The sequence below is a fragment of the Xenopus laevis genome, chromosome 7L, assembly GCF_017654675.1.
Source record: "Xenopus laevis strain J_2021 chromosome 7L, Xenopus_laevis_v10.1, whole genome shotgun sequence".
Lineage (NCBI taxonomy): Eukaryota > Metazoa > Chordata > Amphibia > Anura > Pipidae > Xenopus > Xenopus laevis.
In genome coordinates this window covers 98,224,679-98,245,030 of record NC_054383.1, presented here as the reverse complement: position 1 = coordinate 98,245,030, position 20,352 = coordinate 98,224,679, and positions in this window count along the sequence as shown.

Below are 20,352 nucleotides of genomic sequence, written 5' to 3'. Positions count from 1 at the left end.
GGCTTGAAGTAATAATAGAGCATTTTCCATATACTGTATACTCTCTAATTCTCCAATGGTCCATAAGTATAAAAGACCTAATGCAACTGTTATTGTACTGGGTGTTTTAGTTTGCAATGTTTCAGCCTCAATGGTCTAAAAGCTCTTCAAATTGGACCCCAGAACATGGTCACGTAAATAACTGAATGCAGAGCTCCATGGTCAGATCCAGCTGCAGGCCCTGGATCCCCCAGTTTGACACTGCAGAGCTCCCTGTGGTCCCAAAGTAAAACTCCCAAACTTGGCTGCCCTTTTATTAGCCACCAGTGGGATCACCTGACTACAGCTGGGAAGGGTGGGAGATGCAACATGGAGCTGGTCACTGCTCCTGTATAAACTATAACAAACAAGGGAAAGTTGTGCTCACCACTTATTTTTAAAACCATTAGGCAGGGATGCAATGAGGCTGTGACCACAAAATACATATAGACAAATACACTCAACTCATTATCAATATATTTAAGACATTGAGACATTTTGTGCATACTGCTTCGTTGTATTTGTCTATATTCAACATTATAATACCTGTTGTGCCTTCTCCCATTCATACCAAGCAGTGCATGTCACTTTTCTAAGGATAATGCTATTCTGCCATTCCCTCGGTGGCACTATTAAGGATTAGTTAGGAATGTACAAGACTAGGTGGGGATAAACTATGAACTGCTTTTATGTTTTGTTAGTGTGCTTCTTCAATACAACATTGTCCTCTACTGCAAAGAACAACCGTCCTGTGTGTCAGTAGAGCAATGCGAATTGCTGTCTCATGCTAAATTCAGGCAGTTAGGGCAGAAAAAATCTGCCAGTGACTTAGAGCAAGAGTGTAAAATAAGTGTTAGGTTGAGGAACACATTGCTAAATATATACAAAACTATAAGAAAAAAATTAGAAATAATATTGAACATCCACTGCAGTTAACAGGATTGTTTTGACAAGTGTTCCCTTTTACTAGACTGTGTCTATATTTATTCACAGAAATTGGGGAAAAAGAAATAGAATTACATTTTTTAGTATACAGTATCATATTGTTTTTTTTACCTGGTTGTCCCTTGGTCAGGCCTTTCTATCTCCATCTGCATAATCTCCACTGGCGGAAAATTTGATACCAAGTAGCTGGTGCTGAAGTGCAGGGCTTTATGAGGTTGATGGCAGTGATTAGGCCAGGATTACCAATTGGCTTCATGTTGCTGGACGGTGATCGCTGCCACAGAACTGGGGACATGGACAGATATGGCAGCTGCCAACCCCTCTGTTGAGTTTTTGGCACTAGCATTGACGTAACTGGGATTGTGTTTAGTTCCCCTTTATTCAAAGCATTTTTACTATTTGTACAATAATGATATATTTGCTTAAATTATTCTCAAAACCAATATAAAAACAAAGCAAAGGCTTGAATATATTTCCTTTGCTAATGTGTTAGACCAGAAATGCCTACTGTTAAGAATCGTTCCAACAGATTCAACCACGGAGGGATATCCTGCAGCTGTTGTTAAACTACAATTCCCATCATCCTCCACAACCCAAAGCAACCGATCTCTTATAGTCATGTTAAAATGGTCAGATTGGTTATACATGAACTGTAGCATTTGTCCTATAATTCAAGATATCCCTCCGTGGTTGAATCTGTTGGAACGATTCTGATTCTCAGATGGTTTTCTTTTTGTACTTAAGAGAAAAATCCACAAAGCAGCTGCGCTGTGCCAAGTTTATATTTACATACCAAAACTACAACATCCTCCCAAAAAGCTTGTAGACCCAGTGTACCCTTTCTTTGCATTCATCTCATGCCTTCTCCTTGTCATCCAGCTGATTCCCAGCTGCCCGTACTGAAATACATATGCTGGCAGTTAACCCACTCAACTATTACAGCTATGAAGTTGCGCCAACAGACATCTGTCTTTCCTCTTGATGACTGCAGATCTCAGTGGCAGAGGTTTCAAAGAGTGGTGCCAAGTCTCCTTCCACACCTGCCATACACATACTGGCTCTTTCTACAAAGTGGACAAATTGTGCTTTAAGCTACCTGTATCCAGCTGTTTTCCTAGCAAATTTAAATACACAGTTGTAGTACTTTTTATTTCATACAGTGTAAAAGAAATGGTAAAACAGACATGTCATTACTGAAGTGTTTTTTGTCTCAACTTTTGACCTATCTTTCCACCTTTTGGGTGACTTTCATCTTTTCTTTCTTTCTTTCTTTCTTTCTTTCTTTCTTTCTTTCTTTCTTTCTTTCTTTCTTTCTTTCTTTCTTTCTTTCTTTCTATCTATCTATCTATCTTATATTTCCAGTTAGCCACTGCTTTGTTTCTTTAATATTTTAATATGTTTGGGGTCATTAAAAAAATCTATCTATCATCTCAGCTATCTATATGTCTGTTTTATCAACTATATATGTACCTGTTATCTATCTATCTATCTATCTATCTATCTATCTATCTATCTATCTATCTATCTATCTATCTATCTATCTATCTATCTATCTATCTATCTATCTATCTATCTATCATCTATCTATAATCTACAGTATATCTATCTATTGTCTATCTATCTATCTATCTATCTATCTATCTATCTATCTATCTATCTATCTATCTATCTATCATCTCTCTAACCATGCATTGATTTGAATAAGAGACTGAGATTTGAATAGGAAATTGTCTGAATAGAAAGATGAGAAATATAAAATAGCAATATCCATAAATTTTCAGCTTTACAGAGCATTTGTTTTTAGATGGGGTCAGTGACCCCCTTTTGAAAGCTGGAAACAGAAAAAAAAGGCAAATAATTGAAAACTATAAAAATAAATAATGAAGACCAATTGAACAGTTGCGTTGAATTGGCCATTCTATAACATACTAAAAGGTAACTAAAAGTTAACTTAACGGTGAACCAACCCTTTAATATAAATGAAATATTTCATCCAAGTTAAAGAACATCTAATTTTCATTTTCAAACTAAGATGCAAATACAGTGTGAGATCCTAAGCTGGGAGCTGGTAATATTTTCTAGAAGTCAGTATGTAAAAAAAATAGGCAAGGAAGGGTTAACAGTGTTTGTTATAGGAGCTGCAATAGTATTTAACAGATTGAGAGTAAATACATAAACAGTTTTCTGCTTCTGAGCATCAGATTATGAGAACAACCAGAAAGCTGCTGTCGTTTGATCTCAGGAAGACATTAACACACATCAGGCCTCGTCCACATTTTTCTAAGTATCTCAAACATATATTTTTTGCCCTTTCATCTGGATCTTCTTAGGCACAATTGGCCTTCATCCGAGATGGACAAAGAGCAGAAAACTTGGCCACAATCCTGAGGTCAGTGGCCCACACTGAATTATTTGGGAAGGAGCACAGAAGATTCTCGGGAGTCTTGGGAACGACCACTTCTGAATAGATGATTTAAATACCAGTGTTTTGCTGTAGAGTTTGAATGTAGCATGCACCTTTCTGCTGACAATTCAAATGGCTGTTTTATAAAACATGCTTTGCTCTAATAGTTATCATTGTAGATTTACTGTATACGTAGAACCAGGGATTGACTTCGGCAAGCAAGATTTATTTATTTCCTCTATGGGAGTGTAGTGCTTTTATAGGCGTGTTAAAATATATAGTAAGAGCCTATCTATATGGGACCTGTTATCCAAAATGCTTGGGACCTGGGGTTTTCTGGATAACGGATCTTTCTATAATTTGGATCTCCATACTTGGCCTATTAAAAAATAATTTAAACATTAAGGGGGTTACTTATTAAGGTTCGAGTTATGTTTTCCACAAAAATGTGAGTTTTTTAAATAGCTTGAATCCAAAAATACACCATCTAAAACCTGACGAGGTCCTGTAGGTCCCTTGAACCATTTGAAGATTTTAATAGCCTTCATGATGTTTGAGGGATTGGCCCGAAAACTCGAATGATTGATCGATTTGCGTTTTTTCCTGATGAAAACCCTATCAATTCAAGTTTTTGGGTGTCGCAACTCGAACTCACAGAATCAAGAAACCATTCAAGTTCATTCGAGGTATAAAAAACTCGACCTTTGATAAATAACCCCCCTAAATAAACTCAATATGATTGTTTTGCCTCCAATAAGGATTAATTATATCTTAGTTTGGATCAAGTACAAGCGACTGTTTTATTATTACAGTGAAACAGGAAATTGTTTTTAAAAAGATGGATTATTTGATTACAATGAAGTCTATGGGAGATGGCCTTCCTGTAATTCAGAAGCTTCTGGACAACAGGTTTCTGGATAACAGATCATATACCTGTATTGCATTTTGGTGCATAAAAACTACCATTGCCAATAAGAACAACAGTAAAACAAACAAACAAAAATAACATTATTTATTATATTATGGGGACTGCAGTTGCCTCTAACCTCTATCAGCTGGCAGAAGTCATATACCCCATGGGGAAGAAGAAGGAATAGACACTGCTATAGTATGTGTCCCCAACCATACCGTTAGTGGGGAGCAGGTGCCAAAAATAAAACTGGCACCTTGTTTAAAGAGAATGAAAACAAAATATGATCCATCTGCTGCACCTACTAATATATGCACTGCATGGTCCAAAATCATTGCCCAGCGAAAATAAAAATTTAATATAATCTTCAGCATACTGAAATAAGAAACTTTCTTAATACAAGCAATTAGATATTCTGCATTGTTTCTGAAATAATCAAGTTTATCTTCACTATTCCTCTCTCTGTTTCTTATCATTCTGTCTTCATGCAGCAATTGGGTGTCAGATAGTCATTGACAATTAGATCCAATACATTTTATAGGGGGGGTCTTCCTTTCTTAGCAGATGTATTAGAGCTCACTCAAATAACTGACTCCAGTACTAACATGATCTAACAAAATACTTGCCTTTGACACAAATTCTGCATGTAGAGAGACAGGATTTCTGGTGATTTTAATAGAGTGAGCTCTAACACATCTTCTTGGCAGATGTATTAGAGCTCACTCAAATAATTGATTCCAGTACAAACATAATTTAACAAAATACCTGCCTATGGCACAAATTCTGCATGTAGAGAGACAGGATTTCTGGTGATTTTAATAGAGTGAGCTCTAATACATCTTCTAAGCAAAAGAATCCCCCCTATAAGATATACTGGATCTAACTGTCAATGAATATCTGACACCTAACTCCTGAATGAAGAGAGAATGAGAGAGAAAGCAACAGATGCTGAGAGAGGGATAGTGAAGATGAACTTGATTATTTCAGAAATAATGCAGACTTTTTTAATTAATTGCATTTAGAAAGTTTCTTATTTCAGTATGCTGAAGCTTATATTAAATTTTCATTTTCGCAAAAGTTTCCCTTTAAGGTTTAATAGAAGCATATTGCATAAGGCCATACAAATCTGTTTCAGATCACTCCCAGAACTTGATTTGAATTCCAATCTTTCCAATATTAGTTTGAACATTTTTAAATCAAAATGCTCGCAGTTTCTTTATATGCCATACATGTAGTTTAAAACAACAGTAGGAGCAGAGGACAGGCAGAGGCTAAAGCCATAATAATTGTGTGTATACTCCACAACAGACCGTAGGTTATTAAGGAGTTTATAGTGAGGCTTTATCTGTTCAGAAATGGATCCATTATATTTATTACCCAGAAGTGTATCTATAAATGACAATATCTATTTGCCTGGTGTTTGTGAGAAGCACGCTCTATTATAGAAGCCTCGCTGTTTTTGACAGAATATGATGATAGCTAAAATTCCTAATTTCTTGTTTATTTTTTTCACAGTCCTAGCCTGGACATGCCTTTGACTTTCTATACTGAATTCCAAGCGTTCTTAAGGAAAACTAAGCCGCCATACAAGTTGGAATAATTTATTATTGACTTTTGCAGTAGCAAACTGAAATGCCTTTGTTCTGTGAATTTGTCCTTGTTTTTTATTAATGAAATTCTTGCCCACCCCCTCAAAAAGATCACCTGACACTGAATTAAATCATTGTTTAAGGTGTTTAAGGTTTGAATATATTTCCTTACAACTTCCCATCAATTGTCATGGTATCAGTGTAAGTATGTAAGCTTGACAAAGAAAAAACATTTACAGGTAGGGGATCCAGAAATTTTTCACATTCACGTTTTAAAAAATGATGATTGTGTTTTCTCTGTAATAATAAAACAGAAGCTTGTACTTGATCCTAACTAAGATATAATTAATCCTTATTGGAGGCAAAACAATCACATTGGGTTTATTTATTAATGTTTAAATTAAGTAGACTAAAGGTATGGGGATCCAAATTACAGAAAGCCCATTTTTGGGAAAACTCCAGGTCCCGAGCTTTCTGGATAACAGGACCCATGCATTTATACGGAAAGTATAAAAATCACAAAATTAAATGTATAAATCTGCAGCATTAGGGGGCCTGTGTTACAGACGAAAGACTAGGGCCCCATCTGAGGAGCTGCATTTCTTTCCTTCTATTGTGTACACATGGGCTTCTGTATCAGACTTCCTGTTTTCAGCATAAACCTCCAGGGCTAGGGCTTGAGCATGCTCAGTGTGCTCCTCTCTCCCTCCTCCCCTCCCTTCTCTGCTGTAATCTGAGCCCAGGGCTATGAGTGAGCAGGGAGAGACTCGGAAGGAAGTGATGTTACATCAAGCTAATATGGCAGCTGCTATCCTGAACAAACAGAGAGCTTCCAGATCTGTTTACTTAGGTATGGTAAAGCTTTCTACAGAATAAATATAGTGATATAGCTTGCACTATTGTGGCTAATGTATTGGCAATAAACTGTTTCGGTAGCTTTCCTTCTCCTTTAAACTACAAGTACCAGAATCCCTTGATTCCAATGAAATTGTACAGTATAATATGCTGTTTCAGCTTACTGTATATATAGAATTTGTACCCCAAAGAACAGGGCTAATGTTGTTTTTGCCCTAACAAAGGAAGCACAATTATGTGTGATTCTACTGACAATGATAAGGTGTATGCAGTTTTTTTTGATTTAAAGGAATTGCCAAGCACTTTGTCACCTGTACAAGAGGTAAATTCGCATGGATGACTTAACCCTTTGTGTGCTATTACAGATACACGTATGGGACCTGTTATCCAGAATGCTGTGGACCTGGAGTTTTCCAGATAATAGATCTTCCCGTAATTTGGATCTTCATACCTTATCTACTAGAAAATCATGTAAACATAAAATAAACCCAATAAGATGGTTTTGCTTCTGATAAGGATTAATTATATCTTAGTTTGGATCAAGTACAAGATACTGTTTTATTATTACAGAGAAAATTGACATTTTTTTCTTTTAAGTTTGTATTATTTGGATGAAATGGAGTCTATGGGAGACGGCCTTTCTGTAATTCAGAGCTGTTTCCGTAACAGATCCCATACCTGTATATGCTGTGCGATGTGCGTTCAAGGAAGGGCTCAGGGTAAATAATGGTTTGTGCTACATTTAACAGGAGTTTACCCTCTTCAGACTAACATATAATACCCTCTTTTTTTATAATTGTTGTAATATGAGTGTTTATATCGAAGGAAGATGACATTTGTGTTCTGAGTAGCCCCATAAACACCCCAAAGGTGACTCATGTGTATTATTTAATAGTTTTGCTAGGGTTTTAAAGAAATAATTTAATGCCAGTACTGACAGCTGATTGTTATGATTTAGCCATGGGTAAGTCAGTAATTAGTAGCAGGTTGGATGATTGGCTGCTAGTGAGCTAGTTACTGGTAACCCATTTATTTATATTAAGGTAATCAGTAAGTATCTTGCAGATTGCTAACCCAGGCCTGGACTGGAAATCAATTGATCCTGGTGACTGCCAGAGGAGCTGCTATAAGAGGCCACAGAGAGTGACTATTATTGGGTCTGTGTAGGGCTGTTTGGGCCTCTGAGTACTTGAAATGTTGTTTGAATCTCAGTCTGGAACTGGTTCATTCTATACTGGTTGGTTAGGAAGTACATAATTAATCTTGTGCTTATGTTGTCTTTTTCTATACCAATCAATGCACAGATAGCATGTGCAGCGATTTACAAGGATAATGGTTTATTGCAACATTAAACAAGCAGATCCCCAGAATGATCTTGCCTGAATGTTGGCCACACTAGTTTCTGTATCAGTAGTAGTAGTAGTAGTAGTAGTATATGAGGTAAAGAGTATCACTCTAACGTTTCTATGTGGAGTTTCACTTAATTCCCTTTAGTTTCAGGGTAGCACTACAATAAAATAACAGCACGGAATAAGGGGTTTCAAGACCAGGCATGTTACATTTTTGAGAGCCCTTTGTTTGAAGTTCTCCAGAAATTAAGTGGGGGGTGGGTGGTTGTCCACATCCACTATGACAGGAAGTGCTCCAGTTATATCATGGGTCTTATCAAATGCTTCTTTTCAACCACCACCAAAACCAGTAAATTATGTTGGTTGATTCTGATTAGTTGGTAGGAGTACAAGACCTGAAACATCTACAATCCATTGCCTATTTTAGCTATAAAATCACAGTTAGACATGAATAACTATCTATATCCGGGTATTTTCTAGAAAAACTAAGCTGGATTTTAGGAACACCTCAGAGAATGTAAAAACTGTCCTGAGTGTTATACGACAAATATTTTTCACATTCTATAAAATCATTATTTTCTAAAAAGCTGTGCTCACCACTACTTTTTAAACCATTAGGCGGGTGAGCAATGTGGCTGTGACCACAAAACCTATACAGATAAAGATTAGATCCTCTGCACTCACGGATAACCAATATACAGTAGAACCCCCATTTTACATATTTCAGAGGACCAGAAAAAAATGGTGTAAAATCCAGGAAAATGTAAAATCAGGGAAATGTATTCTTCATAATATATAGGTGGGACCACAAAACAACAATGTAAAATAAGGAAAAATTAAAATCAGGGGATGCAAAATTGAGGTTTCACTGAACTAAGGAAATTGAAACATTTTGTGCATCGAGCTACTCCTCTCTTCTTTTTTTAAAAAAAGGATTCTTTGTCCATATATTGCAATATATACCAGACATCAAAGTCATCCCTGTCCTACACTCATCTTCCATCTGATTCATTACGAATTCTACTGCTTCATTCCCCTTTTTGTTGGTCACCACTGGGATCACCTGACTGTAGCTGTGAATACGTCAACTCTTCCACATTTTACAAAGTCAAATGGTTTTGCCCCCAATTTAATATTAATCCCTCGATTGAAAAGGCAGATAAAGCCCTGAGTTGAGCAGAACCAGGGGCCTGCTCATCGGCACATTGGTGTGTGAGTGAGACATAATGGGTGTGGCCTAAACATTCCCGGAAAAAGGTTTAGATTGACATGTGGGTAGCATGCACTATATATTATATTAAGATATGATTAGTAGAGGGGGTTGATGGTCACACTAGTACTGCATCATTTTACAAGTTCTGGGAACAACCGACTTCATGACTCATAACTGCCCCAGTACTTGCAAGAGGATGTTCCATCTCAAGATTGAACCTTTTATTGCCTACAGAGACCCAAAACAGCTATACTAGTGTCGCAATAACCCCCTCTACTATGACATACATTGAGTACAGGTATGGGACCTGTAATCGAGAATGCTCAGGGCCTGGGATTTCCAGATAATGGATACTTCATGTCTTAAGTCTACTAGAGAATCATGTGAACATTAAATACACCCAATAGGCTGTTTTTGCCTCCAATAAGGGAAACATAGTATAGCTAAGTCCGCTGCTGAACTGATGCCTAAATACTGTTGCCTTATTCATGTATGGTGCAGATGAATTATGCCCTCACAATGTCCAAAGTCGTTAGGAAAATCTGCTGCAAATCTGCTGAAAATCTGAGACAGATTATTTTCTCTTGTTTTGTGCATGGCTATCTGCTTTAATGCCTTCCAGAAATCCAATAATCCACCCTACCTGTATCAAGACAAACTGTTTAAGGGGCAAAAACTAGATTTTTTCGTTGAAAAAAAAATTTGTATGCTTCGAGATTTACTATACCCCGATTCTGCAAAAAATCGGAATCCAAGAATCCGCCATCTCAGACCTGAGTCGAGATCCTGTATAAGTTAATAAGAGGGGCACCTATCATGGTCTGAGCTTTTCGGGGTTTTCAGGCAAAACCCCCAAAAATATGGGTATTCACTCGATTTCATCGAGTTTTTTCATGATACAATTGAATCAAGTTTTTTTATTAATTAATAAGCTAAAATTAGGCATGTAAGTTTGGTCAAGCTTTTTTTTATTTATATTATATTTGTAAATAACCCCCTAAGGGATGTTGGTAATGTTGGTAATGTTGACCCATGAACATTCAGATTTGGTTAGATTCGATTTAAGATATGTCAGTTCAAACAAGAGCTGGTCATGTTTAGGGGGATATCTCTACAGAATGCAGAAAAATAAAATGTTCTGTACAATATGTTTATCATGCTGAAACACAAAACTGATGTCATAGAAATGGGAATCAGGTGATTTGTTTGGAATGTCTGAAACTGAGAAAGTGTTTGGAGTGAAACTGTAGAATATGAATGTGTTCTTGGAGATGTGTTAGCTTGGTTATGTGCATTAGAAAAATGATGTGGAATTGCAAAGAACAAATACAAGGTTTTCCTTGTAGTTTGTCAGTCAAGACTATGATGTAAGTATGAGAAACATTTACAGAAATCCCTGTAACTACCAAAAAATGAATCCCACAGCGGATATTCATACAGTTGTTTAGTTTGCTTTCAATTTTATTGTACTTTGAGGCAAACCAAATGAATCGGGCCACTTTCTTTTTCTACGCTGACAGTGATTTAATAGCTGTCTTTAAATGATGTGACCCATTTATCGAAGGTTGAATTTTAGTGGTGATAGAGCTTTCTGAAACCACGATTAAACTCTATTTCCCGACTGCCATGAAAGATATTAAAAAATCTGAATATAAAAAGCACGAATAAAAAAAAAAATGCTGAATGATCCAAAAAAAGATACAAATATCTCTAAAACCTGAGTGTTGAGTTTTTTGTACTATTACAAGTGAAAAAAAATCTGAAAACCTCTAAAAGTTGAAATGATTAAAAAATGTAGGATAATATAGGATCAGCTCAGCTCCCATTGACTTCTATGTGACATTGACTGCTTTAACTCAATGTTTTGTACAAGTTTAGGACCTGTAATCCAGAATGCTCAGGATCTAGGGTTTTCTGGATAATGGATCTTTATGTAATTTGGAACTTCAGGGGGTCCCCAAACTATTTTTACCTGTGAGCCACAGTTAAATGTAAAAAGAGTTGGGGAGCAACACAAGCACAATAAGTCTCTGGGGTGCCAAACAAGGGCTGTGATTGGCTGTGTGGTAGCCCTTATGTAATATGGCAGCCTACAGGAGGCTCTGTTTGGCAGTACATCTGGTTTTTATAAAACCAAATCTTGTCTCCAAACCAGAAATTCAAAAATAAGCACCTGCTTTGAGGCCATTGGGAGCAGAATCCAAGGGGTTGGACATGTTGCTCATTCGCCACTGGTTGGGAATCACTGCCTTAAGTCTACTAGACAATCATGTAAACATTAAATAAACCCAATAGGCTGGTTTTGCCTCCAATAAGGAGTAGTTCCATCTTAGTTGGGAGCAAGTACAAGGTACTTTTTTATCATTACAAAGAAAAAGGGAATCATTTTAAAAAAAAATATTATTTGGATAAAATTGAGTCTATGGGAGGTGACTTTTCCATAATTCTGAGTTTTCTGGATAACAGGTTTACCTGTCTTTGAAATTTTTTCATGTTTTTTACACAATAAATATAATTTATTGAGTTCTAGAGAAATAAAAAAACATTTTGTGGAAATCGGCTGAAAATCTTCTATTTTTTGATAGATGCTAAGCAAGGACTCATCCTAACAATGTGAAATTGTTTTGCCATACATAAGCTGTCTAGGCTGTACCAACTGGCTCATGCTGTTTATTAGTGACCGCCCTTGTCAGTCACTTGGTTGCACCAGGGAAAATATATAGGCTGTGCAATAAATACTATACTATATACAAACATTAATTTGGTGAATTTTCATGATTATGACTTTATTCCCTTTAGATAAACATTGGAAATACTGTATGTTTTATAAATGAAACTGAATATTTGCATTTTAAAGAGGTGGTTCGCCTTTACATTAACTTTTAGTATGTAATTGAATTGCTAATTCTAAGCAACTTTTTTTTCTTTATAGTTTTTATGATTTGCCTTTTCTTCTGACTCTTTAACGCTTTCAGTTTTAAAAAAAGAAAAACAAATGCTCTGTAAGGCTACAAATGCATTGTTATTGTTACTTTTTATTACTCATCTTTCTATTCAGGCCCCCCTCTCCTATTCATATTCCAGTCTCTTGTTCAAATCATGGTTGCTAGGGTAATTTGGACCCTAGCAACCAGATTGCTGAAATTACAAACTCGAGAGCTGCTGAATAAAAAATATAAGTAAAAAAACACAAATAATAAAAATTTAATCAAAATATTACACTCTACATCATACTAAAAGTTAACACAAAGGTGAACAACCCCGTTAAATACAGCTGCAATAGCTGCTCTTGTGGGCAGGGACCACTTCACCTTTTGTGTCGATTACCGGTTGCTATGTATGTAACGCTGTATGTTCTTTGTATAAACCATTTATTGTACAGCACTGCGGAATATGTTGACACTCTAAAAATACATGTTAATAATAATAATAATGGTAAAAAAGCTTTGTGTCTTAGATTTTAAAGGGTAATACCAATAAATATGGGTGCATAATTGTATAGATTACACTTAATATTCTGGGAGCAGAAGACATTGGGATTAATGAGGAGAAACACTGATAATTGAGACAAATCCAGAAATATTTTTCTCAGTAGGCTAGCTAAACAAATTCTGCTAGACAGGGTGAGTTCAAGTGATGAAAAATCCGAATTAAATGTTAATGCTCTGTCAGCATGATAAATCTGGAATGATCTGTTCATACAGGTGAGGTATGTACAGAAATGACCTGGAGGTTTGGATGAAAGGTTTAAGATTGTTTTTTGCGCACATTACAGAGGATTGATCAGCAAGAATCTAAACAAGTAGAACTTATTTGGATAATGCTTTGTGAATGACAATTGGGAGTTCCATGATATGTCTGTGTCTAACAATCCAGAAACTTGCCTGAAATGAGTATTAAGCAGAAAACAAGCTCCGCGCTCTCTCTCCAGGTTGCCTAGACTTGTCATCCTTCACTTTTGATGGATCTCATTAATTGTGAAAATGTAACACTGGGAAGTGTGCCACGCTCTTTGTGGCATGTACCTGTGCTCAGACACTTCTTTCTGCATGTTCTTGCAATTGTGTAAGGGGCACTTGCATCACCCCCACCCACTCCTTCTCCTAATGGAGAAACAGACATTTCATTTAAAGGGAAATACCATTAACCCATTGTATACATAAAATACTTCCTAGCTGATATACAGGTATGGGCTCCCTTATCTGGAAAGCCATTGTCCAGAAATCTCTGAATTACAGGAAAGCCATCTCCCATAGTGTCAATTTAAAGCAAATAATTCAAAATGTTTAAGAATGATTTCTCTGTAATAATACATAAGTACCGTGTACTCTATCCTAACTAAGCTGCATGAATCCATATTGGTGGCAAAACTGGATAGTGTTTAAAGGATTTTTAGCAGACTTAAGGTATGGAGATCCAAATTACAGAAAGATTCTTTATCTAGAAAACCCCATGTCCAAAGCATTCCAGTTAATAGATCCTATACTTACTTTTGCTTCTGTTACTAATAAGAACTAAAGATACAGTTCATAAATTAAAACACATGGCAATTATTATCTATTTAAAAATAACTGGAAGAAGAGAGATACACCGTTTAAAAACATTTTAATAAGTGCCTCATTCACCACACTGCAGGTCCACACAAAAACGGAACTAGAGGGGACGGGCCCTGGCGCAGGACGCGCAGCAGGGCCCCCACCCCCCTCCGTAAACCCGGAACTGGCGGCGGGCGGAGTGCTGGGGAGCCCTGAGGGGGTGCGGGCCCTGGCTCCCCCGGTTGTTCCGCCCCTGGGTCCACATAGGGGCTAACAAATAGCCAATCACAGCCCTTATTTGGCACCCCAAGGGATTTTTTCATGCTTGTGCTGCTCCCCAACTCTTTTTACATTGAATGTGGCTCAGGGGGTAAAAAAGGTTGGGAACTCCTGCTATTTCCCTTCAAATCATATAATATCCTGAAGTCTATACGTGGGGGATGTTGTATACAAATTTGCCTGACATAATAACTAGCAGTCCACTTAACATTTATTTATAGCATTTATTTTGTGCATTTAAGAAGCTGTTTGCTCTGCTTCCGCAGTCGCCTCATAACATCTACAGGTATTGGGGTGCATTTTCAAACATTAAGCACCCCAATTCATAAAGGCACCATTTATTTTCTTTCCTAGCTGTTGATGTTTGACTCCCACAACTGCCTTGTATCACCATTTATTCGACTTCATACTGCTCCCCTATTGCCCAATCATTGGAGGCCTTATACCGTTTAATAATAGATGTTGTTACTAAAGATCTCTCTCCTTCCATGTAAAGTCCCAGCTGGAACACAGGATCCACCTGGAGGAACAACTTTACCTTCTAAAGACACTTTGCCCAAGAAGATTGCAAAATGACAAATTAAAAAAATAGAAGTAACAAACAGGATTGAACTTGATATTGTTTCTACTTTAAAAATCCGCTACTGCAGCTCTTCATTGTCATCATCGTTATCATCATCATCATTTATTTATATCCAAACAATGTTGATTTCTGAGGTCCAAAACTTCAACCTTTCATCATCAAATCCATTCCCAGTATTGCTTTTTTCTTTGGGTTAAAGGGGAAGAAACTGCAACAATCACTGGGGGGAGCCAAAAGTTAAGCACCCCCACTGATTGCATCAGCAGAATCAGTAGGTGATCCAATCAGCAGAAAACGGGCCCAGGCCGGGGTTCTTCCAGTGAACACAATGGAGCGATCCTCTTCCTGCTTCTTCTTTCTTCCCGCATTCACAGTAAAGTGAAACGCTGACTTTAATAGAAAAGCCGGCTTTTTCACTTTACTGCACACGCACCGGTCTCGGAATTTTGAAGAAAGAAGATGTGGAAGCAGAGAATCGCTCTTTGGCCCTCACTGAGAAGAATCATGAGCTGCGACAGTTTTCTACTAAGATATGTGCCTAACTTTTGGCAACCCCTCCCAGTGATTATTGCTGTTCCTTCTCCTTTAACCTAAAGGAAAAACAATACTGGGGATTGATTTGATGATGCAGGTTTGAAGTTTTAGACCTCAGAAACAGGCGTACTGCTGCAATAGGTGAGTTGTCTCAGGTGGCAGCAGCTCCGGAGTTACCAGGGGTGACAAAAAGCCGCTCCTTGCAACTTTTAGGGGGTAATTTACTAAACTCCAAATGCAAAAATCATGAAAAATTTGTGATTTTTTTTATATAAAATCAGACTTTTCAAAAATCACGAATTTTTTCAAATCTATTAAACCCCGAGGATGGAAAAGTCAGAATCTGAAAATCCGGCATCTCAGACCTGTCGAGAAGTCAATGGGAGAAGTCCCAATGATTTTTTAATGTGCGCTGGGTTTCAGGTGAAAATTACAAAAAATTGTGAAATTCGTGAAAATCGGATGGAAAAATCAGATTTTTTCCCCCAAAGCAAATTTTTGGGAAAATGTAATAATAAATAAGCGTTAAAAACCCGAGCGGATTTGATCGCAGTTTGTAGCAGAAAATACTGAGATAAATTCGGACTTTGATAAATGATAAATAGCGTTTTCAGTCATTAAACCAGAAGTTTAGAGAGAGCGTCTGGGAATAATTTATATATAGCACTGTGCAATCTTGAATGTAATGTAAAACCTCATTGTAATTAGTACATCGAATAATTTCACCGAATTTGTGTTTCAGTTGCACTTCGAACATCATAAAGAAAAAGCACCTTGTTACCTTAGAAAGAAATATGCATCAGCATCAAATTTTTTCAGAGTTTAATAAACCTAGCTTAATATGCACAATAAACAGGGAAGACAGCTGTCGAACTCTGAATGAAAACTGTTTAAACATATTATTTGTCTTTTTTTGCCTGCTTTTGTGATTCAGTGAAGATAATGTCCTCCACTCGAGCTGCCATTATTATAAGAGAAACCTCTCTGAATATACATGTCACAATATGTGGGAGATCTTTCTTTCAAATATTACTTCGAAAGAACGCCGCTGAACTGGCACACAATATGTACAGTATAATGCGTGCAATGCTATGCTCTTAGCTTCTAGTTGCCCTGTATTTATACATGGAAGGTACTGGATCAGGACCCCCATTGACAGAGTTGCATGACTCGTATTGTTGAACTAAGACTGCAGATTTTATTCATAGCTTTCTGACAGTGATTCATGAAGTTGATTAATCAGTAAATGGCTGAAAGTTAAGGCCGTTATGTAATTTTCAAAACAATTGTTAATAACTTTGCAGAAGATGACAGTGTTTGGAGAGCACAGCATATACATAGTCGGAAGGGTGGGATTTTTTTTACGGATAGCTGTGGGATGTTCAGCACCAGGTAATAAATCTTTGTTTGTAAGATTAATGTTCATACACCTATGAAAAAAACCAAGAAGAGTATTATTACAGACACCAGTGGTATTGTGCAGCCAAGCAACTGGTATAGAGGCCCATTTACTAAAGGTCGTATTTTAGTGGTATTTGTCACTTACGGCTCTCTAAATTCAGAACAAGTGCTAAGCTCCCTGGTCATGGCTCAATCTTCTGCCTGTAGCAGCTGCATTTGGCCTCGGGAGGAGCCCTCAGCTACTCAAATGCCGCCAGGTCTTAACTTGAGAGGAGCAAAGCAGATGGTCTGAACGAGCAAAGGGGCACGTGCGTTTCCAAGGTTTTGAACAAACGCAACAGTTCAGGGAGTAGAGTCTACCAATATTGACCCTGTTTGATCTCCGCCTGTACCGACCACTGCCTGTCTGACCCTGCTTGAACTCAGCATGCACCGAGCCCGGCCTGCCTGACTTCAATTTTCATCAGACAGGCAGTGGTCGGTACAGGCAGAGATCAAACAGGGTCAATATTGGTAGTGTTTAGAATAGTCAGGCAGGCAAGGGTCAGGATTGGCAAAGTTCAGAATAGTCAGGCAGGCAAGAATCAAAACCGGAATCAAGCAACACAGAAATCGCACCCAGGATACTAACAGGTTAGACCTAACAATGGGCAAAATTTTATAGACCTAATCCCCTTTACATAGTTTAAATCTCACGCCAAAGCGCAATGACTTCATCACGATGGGCACGTAAAATACGGATGTGCGCACCATAGGAACATCACGTGGCGGGTGTCCCGCCAGCCCAGTAGGGTATATTAAAGCATTTTGAAACCATGATTGAACTCTTTTTCTCTTAAATCATGAATGCCATGAAAGTTCTTTAAAGATCCAAATAAAAAATACAAACAAAAATAGCTGTTGAAAAAATACGAAAACTTTTTTGAGAAGGAAAGAGAAATTTGTACAACAATGAATATTATGAATATGAAAGAAAGACTGATCTTTGCAAGAAAAGAAAGGGAACTTCCATTGACTTCTACATGACTTGGACAGCTTTTACTTGCCGTACTTTTGTATTTGTAGATTTTATTTTATGGTTTTTATGGTTTTTACATTTGATAAAATATGAACAAATTGTGGATTAAGTAACTGTATGAAAAAATCTGTTCGGAGAAACAAATGTTCTACAAACTTTTATGAATTGGCCCCATAGTCTTATTATGCTCCTGAAGCACAGCATATAGAAGGGGTGTTGATAGTTATTTACCTGTGCAATTGGGGCAACCATCTCAGTGAGACTGCTTAGATAGAGTTTTCTTATATTGTTATCCATCCAATTGCAGAACATCTACATGAACTTTACACAAGGGCTTTACATAAGGGCTTACATAAGGGCTTATTAACCAAAACTGTGAATTTGAGTCAGAATTTAAGAAACTAGAATTCGAGAATTCTAAATAAAATTTGTCTGACAAGTTTGTGTAAAGAGAAACAGTTGTATGTTTAAATATCAATCTATTTCTACATTCAAGTTCATTTGAAACTTGTCAGATTCGTAAAAATGGCTAGAAATGACGCTAGAAAAAGTCTAGGAGATTTTTACATTTTGCTTAAACCATATTTCCTTAAATAAGTACATGTTAGAGATTTTCAAGTTTAAAAAAAACTTGAAAATTCAAATGCTGATAAATCTGCTCCAAAATGGTCAGCAAAATGACACCCATTAAAACATTATTCATATTTGCCATTCCCATGAATACAGGGTTGCCTCCTGTATTCATAAGGAGCAGATGGAGTGAGGCACGTAGATGTCCCCCATTCCGCCTCTGAATTTGCCCTTCATTAAGCTCTCAGGTTAGGTACTGCCTGGAGACACAAGTTGCAATTGTGTCTGCCAATGTTGTGCTCTACACCAGAATGCAGCCAGACCCTGGGCAGAAGTGCTCTCAGTATGAGCCCTGAGGGGTGTGAACTTGTACTGCCTAGGGTCATAGTAAATGACCCTGGTCTTCTATAATCTTTTGTAAAGAAACTAGCATTTTATTTGAAGGGTGAGGGATGTATCTGAATTGTGTTGTGCAATTTTAAGACCAATTTTAAGAAGGTTATAATGCAAAAAAATCTTCATTAAGCCACATTATTGCATTATTTCCACCCTTAAGTCCACTCTGTCATAAACATCAAACCAAATGATGTTGTTATTTGAGTCATAGGGTGCTTGCAAAGAATATCTTAAAAGGAAAAATGATTCATATTTCATATTGTGAATATTTTGCCTCTAGCATTGTTTACTACATGGGGGGATGTCTACACTAGTTCTGCAACATTGCAAGAAAATACAATATTATTTTGCTTCAGATCAATATCTGTTTTCTTTAAAACAATCTGAGGCTAAATACATACATTTTTCTGTATACAACACATTAAGATGCCTGTGTTCAGTACAGGAAATAAGCAAACACTTTATAATAGGGCTCTGGTTCCAAAGAAAACATTTTTATTAGCATTGGTTTGCAATGACTGGCTTGTCATTTAAGGTGAAGAATATTAATTTTAGCAGCAAGGATCACTGCATTAAAATCTCCCAGCAAGCTTTGCAGTCCTAGATTTTATACAGATAAGGGGAGTTTAAACCGTGACTTGGGCTAATGTTTATTAATAATCACAAATAAGACTTGTTTATGGCCAACATAATGTCAGCTGGACTTATTGGCACTGCCTGCCAGTCACTGGGAAATTATTAGGGATGCACCGAATCCAGGATTTGGTTGGGATTCGGCCAAGATCCGGCATTTTTAAGCAGGAATCGGGCCAAACTGAATCTGAATTCGTGAATTTTGTCACAAAGCAACCCTAAAATATGCAAATTAGGGTTCGGATTCGGTTCGGTATTCAGCCGAATCTTTCAAGAAGGATTCGGGGGTTCGGCCGAATCCAAAATAGTGGATTTGGTGCATCCCTAGAAATTATAGGCAGTTCTACCAGTCTTTCAGCAAGGGGTTTACAAAGAAGATCGTTACAGAACTAACTGCTCTGGGCCTGCCTTTACCCATTACAGTTATCACAGCTCCACACAGAACAAAAATGTAGCTGCTGAGAGTTAAAGCAAAATATTTTTCAAAGAGAGTCGTATCACATACACTCTAATTCTGAGTGAAAATAGTTCTAAGCTTTGTAATGTTGTCTCTAAATCAAGTGCTGCTCCACTTTGGCCATCACCACTGAATACCTCTCCATGGGGCAAATTTACTAACCTTCAGAAAATTTGCCAGCGATGGATTCGCTCACAATGCAACACTTCGCCAGGCGTAGATTTGCCAGGAAAACGCAAATTCAATAAAATCCGAAGTTGCTTCCAGGGCGCTGAACGCTGGCGTTGTTGCGCTAGTGTTACTGTGCCAAGCGAAGGGAAGTTACACTAGCGTTTGCATACGGCTAAAGGTTAAAGTACAATGGACGTATATGTTGCAGCAAATACATTACACTTCACAAGGCCAGGGAACCTTAATAAAATAAAATAAAGTTGTTATAATGCCCTACACATGAGCCCAGTGTATAGTTTATGTGCCATATGTTAGCAAATGTAGGTCCCCCCAAAAAACTATTTTTGAGGAAGTCCTATCTACTCTATTGCACTTCGCCTGGTCTGAGGTGGTGAAGAGGTTACGTTCAGTATAATCAGCATCTTAGTGAATTTGTGTAGTTACTTTGCCCTTTAGTAAATTTGCCCCCATGTGTTTTGAGCTACAAGTCTC